This window comes from Dasypus novemcinctus, chromosome 6 (assembly GCF_030445035.2).
Source record: "Dasypus novemcinctus isolate mDasNov1 chromosome 6, mDasNov1.1.hap2, whole genome shotgun sequence".
NCBI lineage: Eukaryota > Metazoa > Chordata > Mammalia > Cingulata > Dasypodidae > Dasypus > Dasypus novemcinctus.
Window position 1 is genome coordinate 26814566 of NC_080678.1, and position 13250 is coordinate 26827815.

At 38.0% G+C, this 13250-nt stretch overlaps 1 pseudogene; it reads right to left on the reverse strand.

Moving 5' to 3' along the window:
* Positions 1 to 9024: 9024 nt before the first annotated feature.
* On the reverse strand, positions 9025 to 9992 carry LOC101438408 (calponin-3 pseudogene; annotated as a pseudogene).
* Between the last annotated feature and the right edge of the window lie 3258 nt (positions 9993 to 13250).

Genomic DNA, 13250 nt, shown 5'->3' on the forward strand with positions numbered 1-13250 from the left:
TCAACACAATCCCAATAGAAGTTCCAATAGCCTTTTTTGCAGAATTGGAAAAGCCAATTATCAAATTTATCTGGATGGGTAAAGGCCCCTGAAAAGCCAAAAATATCTTTAAAAAGAAGAATGAAGTTGGAGGACTCTTGCTTTCTGACTTTAAAACATATTACTTAGCTACAGTGGCAAAAAAAAAAAAAACCCAAACAGCATACCACTGGCATAAAGACAATCAGATTGACCAATGTAATTGAACTAAGCATTAAGAAATAGACTCGTACATCTATGGTAATTTTGACAAAGCTGTCAAATACATTCAGCAGGGTCAGAACAGTCTATCAAACAAATGTTGCCAGGAGAAGTGGATATCCATATCTAAAAGAAAGAAAGAGGACCCCTATCTCACATTTTATACAAAAATTAACTCAAAATGGATCAAAGACCTAAATGTAAAGCTAGAACCATGAAACTCCTAGAAGAAAATGTAGGAAAACATCAAAATCTTGTGGTAGGTGGTGGTTTCTTAAACCTTATACCCAAAGCACAAGCAATGAAAGAAAAAATAGATAAATGGGACCTCCTCAAAATTAAAACATTTTTGTGTTTCAAATATCTTTGTTAAGAAAGTAAAAGGCAGCGACTCAATGGGAGAAAATTTTCATAAACTATATCTCTGATAACGGTTTGAGTTCCATGTTACATAAAGAGATCCTACAACCCAACAATAAAAAGATAAGCAATCTAATTAAAAATGAATAGGTATTTTCCCAAGAGGAAATACAAATGGTCAAAAAGTGCATAAAAAGATGCTCAATATCGCTAGCTATTAGGGAAATGCAGAGATAATTCCATGCCTTACAGAATGACCATTATTTAAAGAGCAGAAAATTACAAATGCTGGAGAGGGTGTGGAGAAACCAAACACTCCTTCACTGTTGGTGAGAGGGTAAAATGGTACAGCTTCTGTGGAAGACATTTTGGCAGTTCCTCAGGTAGCTAAATATAGAACTGCCATAAGATACAGCAATCCCACTACTAGGAATATATTCAGAAGAACTGAAACCAAGAACATGAATGAATATCTGCACACTGATGTTCATAGCAGCATTATTCACAATTGCTATAAGATGAAAACAACCTAAGTGCCTGTCAACAGATGAGTGGATAAACAAAATGTGTCTATACATATGATGGAATACTATTCAGATGAAAGAAGAAATGAACTTGGAATGCATATGACAACATGAAGAAACCTTGAGGATATTATATTGAGTGAAATAAACCAGACACAAAAGGACAAACATTGTATGGTCTTAGTGAAAATTACTAAACATGATCAGTAAACCTAAGGAGTTAAACTATAGCATACAGGTTAGTAGGACACAGAATGTGGGTTGAGAAGGCGGAGCCGATGCTGAATCTGTGTAAAATGTTTAATAAGATTGATTATAAATATGTAGAAATGTATAGAGTTGATGGTAAACATTATAACGAGCAAACTAGCACTGCTGATTTATAAATGTGATCGTGGCTAAAAGGGATAGTCTAGGGAGGTTAATGTTCATTGAAAGACAGCTAAAGGATAATCTAGAGCCTGTATCATAGAGGGATTTTGATGGTAGATGAGGATTGTGGTTAATAATACAAATACAAGAATGGCCCTCTATTACATGGTGTTAAGATATGATGATACATGGGAAAACACAACTAATATAACTTACAGACTACAGTTAAAATAAAATTGTAATATTTTTATAGCAAAAGCAAAGAAGATACAATATCAAAGTTAAAGGTAAGAAAAGATTATGAATTTAGGTTTATGGGAATTTAGGTCTATGGGTTTAGGTGAATATGATAAAGCATTTTTTTTTCATTTTCTCCATTAAAAAAGGAGAACTTGGTCATTTCATTTAACCAATCTATGCTCATTTATCCATCTTTTGGAACACTGGAGAAACAACTGAGTTCGTTTTTAAGATTAAATAAGATAAATGTGTGTGGACAGGATTTTTTAAAGCAATTCTTCCAAAATTTGTCAGGTGCCTTTTGTCAGTTATTTTATTTTTTGAGTTTAAATACAATTTGAAAAAAAAAATGACAAGAACTGGAAACAATCTAAATGTCTTCAATCAGTGAATGGGTAAACAAACTGTAGTACATGCTTACCATGGAACACTTCCAAGTAGTAAAGAATAATGAAGTACTGATCCACACAATAATGTGGATGAATCCAAGATGTATTGCACCAAGTAGAAGAAGCCATACTAACATTTTTTTAAAAATTTTAATTTATATAAACTTGCATAGAAATCTTTTGAAAGGGGTTCCCACTGGGCAAATAGAGTCACAGAAAAGTTAACCACGTCTTTGGAGTGGTCAGGGGTCCAGCTGTGAAGTATATGAAAAAGCAATTTCAAAACCAGCCAAGGGTGAAGACAAGGCCATTTTCCCCTTCCACCCCCAGCAATCCCAGAGCAGAACCAGGAGAATGATCACACAGTAGTCACAACAGCTGCACACAAGTGTTCCTCTGCCATTAACTCAACACCATATTTATCCAGCTCCCAAGCCCAGAACTAGAACTTTGCCTCAAGTATACACATAACTTATCACTGTCAGTAACTAATATTGAGAAAATCTGCTGAGCAAATTGATTTCATTTCCCATCTCAGGATGACTGAAGCTATTTTTATTCAGAGTAATTTGAATTCAAAGTAAGCCACAGAAAATAGAGAAGGGAAAAGAGACCTTTATTACAATTCGTTTTTTAAAATGTATCAGAAATTATGAGAAGTAACTCAACCACCTCAGCTAAAATAAGGCTAAGCTAGACCTTGGCTGCAGCCCCGGGTCCAATAAGCCAGCTGGCCTTAATCTCTTTTTAAAAATCCCCTTTTAAAAGGAAACTTTGTTCTTGGCATCATGAGACTGCATCAGTCTCATGACCTGGCCTTAGTCCACCTCTGTCCAAACTCTAAGCTCCAAATGGAAAGTGGGACCAAACATGTTCCTTTTCTGAACAGCAACTATAGTCAATCCACAACAGCACACACCAAGCATCTTCCATGGACTGGTGCTGAGCTCTGTTAAGTGGGAGATATAAACCCTGTGGAAAGCTGTTCCTGAGGGAAGAACTTCGTGTAGTTATTGCTTCATGCATGGAATACCCCTCTCCAAAGAGAAAATGATGAAAGACAATATAAACCCAAGTGCTAAACTTTAGCGCAAGGTCAGAATATTGAGCTTCAAAACGGTTCTCAAGCACTAGTGCACTTCAGAATCATTCAGGGTACTTGTAAAAATTCAGACTCTTGGACCTGACCCACATAAGTTCTGTACCTGTAAGTCTGGGGTTGGACCCAAGAATCTGAAATTTTAACAATGCCTCTTCTCATTCCAGTGATTCTGATGCTAATGGTCCCCAGACTGTTCTTTGTGCCCCTCCACTTACTAAGGTTTCTCCAAGAGAGAGGACCACTGCCAAGAATGATCAGGAAATGTCATGCGAAGAGGCCAAGTATCCTTAGGCTAAGTTAGAAGTTTCTCTCTTAAGAAACCAAATAAAACAAAATGGAGGACCTGACAAAGGAAACAAGCAAACACCCCCTCCTTTCTCATTTCCACCAATTTCAAACATTCAAATCCCCAGTTTCATCTCTTCGATGAAGATGTCCTGTGATATGGGAAAGGTCAATTTCTGACCTGCAGCTAAGAAAATATTTGCACTAGGAACATGATGACCAAGAGAGAAGCCAAGTGGGAGCTCTAAAGGGCAGAGCTGTGGTTAACAGATGCCACTGTTGGTTTGCTGCTGTGCAGAGCGCCCCATGGGTTTTCACTCTGAATGAGGGAAGTCCCCAGGAGGCCCTTGTAATTGTGGGAAACACTGTGGAAGTTGTCCACAGGCTCTGAAAGAGGCAATCAAAAGGTTAGAGGGATACCAAAATGGCTCCCAAAGACACAGGAAGTTATCTTCTCAGTCTTACTCTCCTGTGAGGATCACAGAGCACCTTCTTTTTCACCTTAAGGTTCTCCTGACAACTGACCAATGAGCACTAGCAGGAAAACAGTTTCTGTATAAAAGTTGTGCTAGCAGATCTCATAGCAAAGAAAAAAAGTGAGAAAAACAAGTAAAAAATTCCTGAGATAGCCGAAACCAAAAGAATGGCAATCTGGTAGTCTCTCCAGGCAAAGGAAATTGAAGACATGTGTTTTCACTTAGGAACATTTTTTGGAGCACTTTAGTTTCAGGCTTTGTGAATTGCCAATTAATATGAATAAAGATGATATGTATAAAATGTTTATCACAAAATCTGTCTGAAGTAAACACCCCATAGACCAGTGGGTCTCCATCCTGGCTTTGGGAATTACCAAAGAACATTAAAAAACACAGATGCCTAGATCCCACCTCCAGGTAATCTGGTATTATCAATCTGGGCTAGAACGGGGCATGAAGATAAAGCTTATTAGCTAATATAGTGCATACAAACCTATAAGCTAAGTATTCTGACCTCATTTTACAGGTGAGAAACCCACTATCTTAAAGGGTAAGAGATTTTTCCAAAGTTATTCACCTAGTATATTACTTCCCAGTTGGAGATATTTAGAGAAAGAGAGAACTGGGATTGGGGAATAGGGGGAAAAAGATATAAAGTAGACAATATAGCAGTTGTTGAGGTTTGGGCACTAAATCCTTGAGAGAAATGAATTGGGGTGGAGGAAGGGAGTGGCAGTGGTGGTAAAGTCATGCCTTAAACCAGCCTCCCAGCAGCCTCTTGAGAGAAAGAACATGGCAAGTATCTCCCTGTGAACCTGTGAATTTTGTCTCCTAAAGTGCTCTTGAATTTTTTTTTTTTTTTTTTTTTTGCATCTTCCCATCTCCACTGCCACTACCCTACTTCAAACTACCATTTTCTCTCACCTAGATTACTTTAACCTAACTTGCATTTGGTTGCTTGCCACAAAAACACAACTACAGTGGTTAACAAAATAGAAGTCTATTTTTCTCAGTAAACAAGAGTCTGGCAATAGACTACCTAGAGTGGGAAAGAACTACAAAGTGATCAGCATTCCAGGAATGTTGAGGGTGCCTCAGCATGGGACTTATTCTTCATGCTAGTCATATCACAGATATAAGACTGCTGGGTTCATTTTTCAAGCAGACAGAAACAGAGCATAAAGAAGGAAGAGGTGGTATCTATATCAGGAAATCCCTAGCAGATTTCCACTCATGCCTCATTGGTCAGATATGTGTCATGGCCACCCCTAGCTGCAAGGGAATCTGAGCAGATGTATTTTCACTCTATAAAAACTTGAGGGTTGATTGGAAAAGTGGACAGATACTGGTTCCCTTGCTTTCATTTTTGCCTCCCTCCAATCTTTTCCATATATACTGACCAAAATGATCTTTCTAAAAAGCAAAAATGAACTGGAATTGCTCCTGATTAAAATCCCTCCAGGACATCCCATTCATTGCTTTACTGTAAAAGTTATGTACCACATGGTGGCCTTCAAGGCCCTACATGATATATCCCCTGTCATTCTGTCTTCCCCAAGTCCTCTGTACCCCATGGGATCTTGGTGAACTCTAGAAAGAGGCTTCTGGAGGTAGGAATCAATGACTCCACTTACCAAATCCAAAAGCACTGAATATCCACATGGAGAGCTAAAGTCCTAAAAAATACATAACTTGGATGTTTTATGCAACAAAGCAAAATAAATTTACAAATATCTTGTCAAAACTATAAGAGAAGATCTGAAACATTGTTAATGAGCAAGTGATAATAAAGGGAAATTAATTATCCATTCCAGAGATATAAAATACCATTGATATGTTCCTTGGTGGGCAGTTGTTATCTTGGATTTTAATAAATTTTTTTAAAAGTATGATAATATTCTTAAATTTATTTGGCTTTGTTTTCACATTTCTCATCACACACACACACGCACACACCTCTTATAGGATCTTACGCTTCTGAATAACTTATTCCTCAAACAATGGGGGTTTCCATCTGCATTTCACTCCAGGAACTAAGATGAAGTAGAGCCAGGAGGTAATACTACCAAGAGAGGATGCCAGATTACTACTTAGGAACATCCAGGCAACTTCAACGGTTTTTATTTTTTTTAATTTTTTTAATTTTTAATTTTTTACACTTTTTTATTAAAGTTAATAGGTCACAAAGAATGTTACATTAAAAAACATTAAAAAAAAACATAAAGAGCATAAGAGATTGCCATATCCCCACTCCCCACCCCATCATTTTTGTAAATTGTATTTTTTTAAGATATATACATCACAAAAATAAAATGTTACACTAAAAAAATATGAGGTTCCCTTATACCTCCCACCCTGCCACCCCACTCCTCCCACACCAACAACCTCCTACATCATTGTGGCACACTCATCGCATTCCGTGAACACATTTTGGAGCACTGCTACACCACATGGATAATAGTTTACCCTGCAGTTCACACTCCCCCCAGTACATTCAGTGGGTTATGGCAGGATACATAAAGTCCAGCATCTGACACTGCGATATCATTTAGGACAACTCAAAGTCCCAAAAATGCCCCCATATCACATCTCTTCTTCCCTCTCCTACCCTCAGCAACTACTATTGCCACTTTCTCCACCTCAGTTCTACAATTTCTTCTATTACTAGTCACAATAGTTTTATAGTAGAATATCAGTAAGTCCACTCTAATTCACATTTTATTCCTCCATTCTGTGGACTCTGGGATGGTGATATCCACTCCACCTCTAAATCAAGAGGAAGCTTAGATTCCACATGGATGATGGATGCAATTCCTCTGCTTGCAGTTGTTGGCTCTTTTGATTCCCTGGTGCGGTGGTTGACCATCTTCACCTCCCTGTTAGCTGACCTGGGTATAAAAGGGGGAAATAGCAAAGACAAATGAGTTTATATGGCTAAGAGTCTTCCAAAAAGAGTCGGGAGGTCATCAGAGGGGTCACGTTTACGCACACCTCAGCAGGACCCCAGAGAGAGACAAAGTAGATACAACCCTAGGTGCTGGTTCTCCTGAAGGTTATGGAGATCCACAGAGAATATGGTCATGGCAGATGGATTTGGAGTTCTGTGCCATGTTAGAGGGCCCTACTTTGGAATTTGTGCTCCTGAGTGTGAGGGAGCTGGACTCAGATGTGACCTTCCTACACACGCCTCTTCTGTCACTTTTACGGAACCTGTGGTTGGCGCTAGGGATGGTGTATACTCAGGGGACTTGAATCTCTAGACTGCCCAGATGCCAGCTCTGTCCTGAGTCTCAGCAGAGCTGCAACTCCCACTCTCTGGTTCAATGGTATTCAAAATCAGGTTTGTTGAGGTAATTTACTTAGAATAAAATTCACACTTCTAATAGTTTGATGAGCTAACAATTGCTTAGAGTTGTGAAACTACCACCACAATCAAGACATAGTACAAGTCCATCACCCCAAGAAGTTCTCTCATACCCATTTGCAGTCAGTTTCCTCTGTCTAACCCAGGCATGAAGTAACCACCGCTGTGTTTTCTGTTGCTGTGATTTTGCCTTCTCTAGATTCATGAAAATGGAATCATGTGGTATATAGTCTATTTAGTCTGGATTTTTTTTTCACTTAAAAATATGCTCTTAAGAAACATCTATGTTGTTGAATGTAATAGTAATTAGCTCTTTTTAATTGTTAAATTGTATTTCACTGTATGGATATACTGAAATTTATCCATTCACCTGTTCATAGATATTTTTAGTTGTTTCCAGTTTCTGTTGATTATGAATAAAAGAGCTGTGAACATCTGAGTAAATGTCTTTGTGAGTACATAAGTATTATTATTTCTCTTAGGTAAATGCATAGGAGTAGTATTATTCGGTCATAAGTTAAATGTGCATTTTTAACTTTATAAGATACTACCAAACTCTTTCCAACATGACCATACTGTTTTGCATTAAGAAAAGCAATGTATGAGACTTCCTTTGCTCCAAATCAAAGCAAACATTTGGTATTGTCATTCCTACAAATATTTAACCATCCTGGCAAGTGTGTAGTAGTATCTCACCATGGTTTTAATTTGCCTTTCCCTAAATAACTATGTGTTGAACCTCTTTTCATGTGCATATTGGACATTCATATATATTCTTTGGAGAGTCAGTTCGTATATATTGCCCTTCTTAATAGAACTGTTTTTCTTTTTATTATTTTTTGAGTGTTCAAATAAATATTTATAAAAAATACAATGGGATAAGTTTATGCTCAGAAATGCAGCAATAAATACAGTTGAAGAAAACAGAGCAATTCTACATTGATCCATAGGCACACACAAAAAGGCATACACACTCCCTGGACCTAAATGTCTGCAGGCTGATTTTGTACATCCTCCTTGAAACCCCACTCTGAAAACCTCTTGTCAGCTTGGGTAAGAGAACGAGTACACATATAATCACAAATGCACACTGATCATGGCTTTATTTTAAAATTATCAGACAGTATTGTAAAAACATTGATATGTAAATTCCTAAAATGCTGTATCTTAGATTTCGTTTGATAAAGATCACATATAGCTATAAGTATGTGGTTAGTCTTCCAAGTAGAAATCAGGAACTAAACTTAAGAAAAGAAAAGAAAAGAAAAGAAAAGAAAAGAAAAGAAAAGAAAAGAAAAGAAAAGAAAAGAAAAGAAAAGAAAAGAAAAGAAAAGAAAAGAAAAGAAAAGGCTTCCTATTGTCTGAAAATACCAGCATAAGCAGAAGATTGTAAAAATGCATAGATCTTTAATAAAAGAATTGGCGGTACAAGAATACTCCCTTTTCAAAGTATTCCTTTTTATAATACTTCGTATGGGAGTTACTGGCTATGCTGTTTGATTTAACTGTTACAGCACTAAAAGGCAACTATTTAGGGAAGAGGCAGAAAAAGGAAAAAGGAACGTATGTAAGGCAATAATTCTTTTTAGGTACAATAAGCCTAATAGTGTTTTAGGAAGACAAGATAAAAATTCCTCAAGGATAGCTTGATTCTCACTGAGTAAAACCTGGACTAAATACTGAGCTCTCCTCTTTGTGCATCTAGTAATATCTTGGCCCCCATGTTGGTAATCTCTGGGTAGTCATCTTGGTCCTCGCCATGATATCCATCAGGGTATTCTGCCTGATAATCTCTATCACTGATTTCTGACCCATTTGTTCCTGTTCTTCGGCCGCCACTGTGAATGATGGGTTCTGTTGGGGAAGCACAGTATTTGGGATCACGTACTTGCCGCCCAAGCCCATACACACTCATTCCTTCCTGGGAAGCAATTTTGTTGGTATCCATCTATAGCGGAATCGTCGAGTTTTCCATTGGTTGTAGTGCTAGATTCTGATCGTAGATGTCTCTGCTGGTACCCGGTACTTGTTAGTGCCCATTTGCAGATTAATCATGGTCTGGACAAAAGGTCTGTCTGTTTGCATCTTGGGATCATAAATATTTCCTCTAGTGCCATTGGTTGTCATACCTGCTTGGCTGTCAAATTGTTGGTTCCCATCTGCAAGCCAATTACAGCTTTTAATTTTCCCTCAACCAAACGTCTTGTTTGTTTTTCTGCATCCTTAACTCCAATGTCAACGGTTGTATGGAATTCCACTGTCTTAGCCAGGCCTGCAAGAGCCTCCAGTGTAGCCTGATCCAGTCTCAAAAAGATCATTTGCTTCAAATATACCATGTGACTTCATACCATAAGCCTGAATAGCTTTAATAAAGTTGCCAATATTCTCCAACTGAGGCCAGTTTAACAAGGACTCGAGCTTTTTAACTGAACCTAGCTGTAGTTTGTTTATGAGTTCATAGAGGATTATGTCATCCTTCAGGCCCAACTCAAAGCCGGTGCCAACGCTCATGCATACCTATCACCTCATCTATCCAACTGGGAAGATCTTCGGCCTGATGAGCATACCTGGATGCAATCCTGTTCTTGACCTCAGCCGCAAGTCTGTAAAATAAGAAGGGCCCTTGTTAACGTGGGTCATGGTGGTTCTGACAGCGGGAGGAGATTGCGCTTGAGTCTAGAAATCTCCAGCACGGCTTCCTCGCTCCTGGTCCCCGAGGAGTGGCCGCTCCACGAGATGCCCGGAGCTCCCACTGCACGCGCCTGCGACTGGGTCCCGCAGAGCCTTGCGGTCCCTCCCCGGAGCCCACCTCGCTCACCCGCACGCCAGCACCGCGACTCCCCACACACTGTCTTTTTATTATTGAGTTGTGAAAGTTCTTTATATAGTCTGGATATAAGTCCTCTATCAGATTTGTTTACAAAATAATTTCTCTCAGTACGTGGCTTTAATTTTAACAGTTCTTTCACAAAGCAAGACTTTTTTTTTAATTGAAAACAAACATATCAATTATTTTATATTTTGTGCTTTTGTATCATATCTAAGAAGACTTGTCTAACACAAAGCAATAAATATTTTCTTCTAAAAGTTTTATGATAGATCTTACTAGGGTGTGATACAATTTGTGTTAGTTTTGGTATATGGCGTGAGGTAAGGGCTGATGCTCATTTTTCCCATATGAATATACAATTGTTCCCGCACTATTTATTGAAAACACTATCATTTCAACATTGAATATACCTTGGCACCTTTGTCAAAAATCAATTGTGGGGTCAACTTCTGGATTCTCTTCTGTTCCATTAATGTATATGTCTATCCATTTGTGAATTCCACACTGCCTTGATGACTATAGTTTTATAATACATCTTAAAATCTATTAGTATACATTTGAAACTTTGTTCTTTTTCAGAATTATTTTGGCTATTTAAGTCCTTTGAGTTTCCATTAATTTTAGTTCATCTTGTTAATTTCTATACAGAAAAATGTCTGCTGGGATTTTTTTATTGTGTTAAGTCAATATATTGATTTTGTAGAGATGATATTTTAACAATACTGAAATGTATAGTGTATTAAAATAGTGTATCTCCACATTTCTTTTTAAGTCTTATTTAATTTCTCTCAATAATATTTTGTAGTTGGTAGCAAACAGGTTTTATGCATATTTCATTTAAAATTTTCCCAAGTATTTCCTGTTTTTTAATAAGTGGTATTTTTAAAATGTCAATATCCAGATGTTCATTATATTGACCTTGTATCTGTGACCTTGCTAAACTCACTTATTAGTTCTAGTAGTATTTTTGGTAGACTGAATTTTCTACATAGACAACAGTAAGAAAAAAGCAGTTTTATTCTTGCTTTCCAATATTATGACTTCATTGTTTTTCTTGATTTATGGTACTCTCTAGGACCTCCAGTACAGTGCTAAATAGATAGAGTAAGTGGACATTCTTCCCTTAATCACAAATTTAGAGAGAATGCATTCAGTCTTCAGTCATTAAGTGCAATGCTATAGACCCTTTATCACACCCTAGCAGTGGGGCTAATTATCCCTAGACTAAAGAATGCACATAACCTACTTTAACAAAGCTTTTAAAAAAGCAAATCTTGAAAGCATCATACTGATGCACAAATAAGTACAGGCCAGAACAAATTCCAACACTCAGTTTTTAATTTAAAGCTGAAATGTTATCTCTCATGAATTTATTTATATGACAAACATGAATGATTGGATAGCTAAGATATGAATTACTATTTGTTTTCAATATACCTCCACCCCACATTTCAAGCCAGTCATCAAGTCCTTTTCCAATGTTTCCTGAAGTTTCTTTGAAGTCCATTGAAGAAGAAAGTATACTGAATTCCTGAAGGGAGAGAGAAAAAAGGAGACTAGCAGCAGAAAGAGGGAGATGTTTTCTCCAGACTGGGTAGAGGCAGGGGATGTGGATCACAAGCACAATGGGGCCACTCCTGCTGCTTCTTGGTGGGGTTAGTGAGACTTAGAGGGGAATTGTTATGTGGCCCATCTAAGAAGCCCAGGTTCTCAGCTTCAACAAGGCTTCCTATGAGCCAGACCTGGCCTAGAAGTTTAAAGTTGTGGAGTCTCAGGGAACCAGGTAAGCTGGAACCATAAAGAAGTCAACAGTGAATCTTATGAACCAAGATCAGAGGCTCATCCCCCATCTGGAAGCACCACTGGGTCTTCTAGATTCTTTTACATCTCTAGGAAGGAGCAAAAACTGAATTAATGACTGTCACCTTTCTACCAACTTGAGTGGTGAGGGGACTTCTGTGGAAACGTTGGAGTAAAGTGCTTTAGAGAGAAAAAATTAATACAATAGTTCTCAGACAGCTCATTCTGTGACCTGAAACATATACAGGCTATGAACCTAGAAGTGAGCAGGTTGTACCTTGGTTTTTGAACTTAACATCGATTTTTTTATGTAATACAGAGATCAGTTGTAGCACTTATTCAAATATTTACTAGCTTTGTTCAGACACAGTGTTTTTGTTTGAATGCATGCTTACATGGTTGACCTAATGGAGACCTCATCAGAGAGTGACAGCAACTGATGTCTGATCCACCCAGTATGGGCAACCCCCTCGATAATACCCAAAGGGTTTCATTTGGAACTTTATAAGAATATAAAGATTTGTTGGAAAGAGCTGTACCCACACATCCAGAAGAGTGGTATGTCACTGGAGATGCCTCCAAATGTCCTCTGTTCTGCATTAGTGGGGTGAGGTAGGGCTACAGCCCTCCTCCTAGGGCAAGCATTACAATAGCTTCTGAATTGGGAGCTGTCTGAATGTCTATTCTACATTATTCAAAGGTCAATTCCTCTAGGTTTTCCCCTGGCCTCTTAATTCATCTACCTCAGCACCTGGTCTGGCTAGAACACCTTGGATGAGAAGATGTTCTTCCTGCTTTCCTGGGTATATTAGGATTCTTTTGGTCACAAGTGACAGAAACACAAGTCAAATTAAATTAAGCAAAAAGGGGATTAGTTCCCTCAAGGAATCCAAGGAGAGAGTGAACTAGATGAGGAAAGTTCAGGAGTATAGCTGGGACTGAAGACAGTCCAGATTTGGGTTCAAACATCCTCATGACCATCTCTCAATCCTGCTTCTCTCTGTATGTGTCAGCTTTTTCTCTTTTCCTCAGACAAGATTTCTGCACATGGTGAAAAACACAGCAGTTGATGGCATTCAAAATTTTAGCATGTTTTTAACTTCCAGAGATACTGCTTTGTTGATCTTTCTAGTCCTCATACCCAAAATTCCAAAGATATTATTTGATTTAGCTTAAATTGAGTCATTTGTCCATCACTGGATCAATAAACTGACCCAGGAGGATATGGCAAGCTAAGAAAAAGGCAGCTCCTGCAAAAGACTATGGAT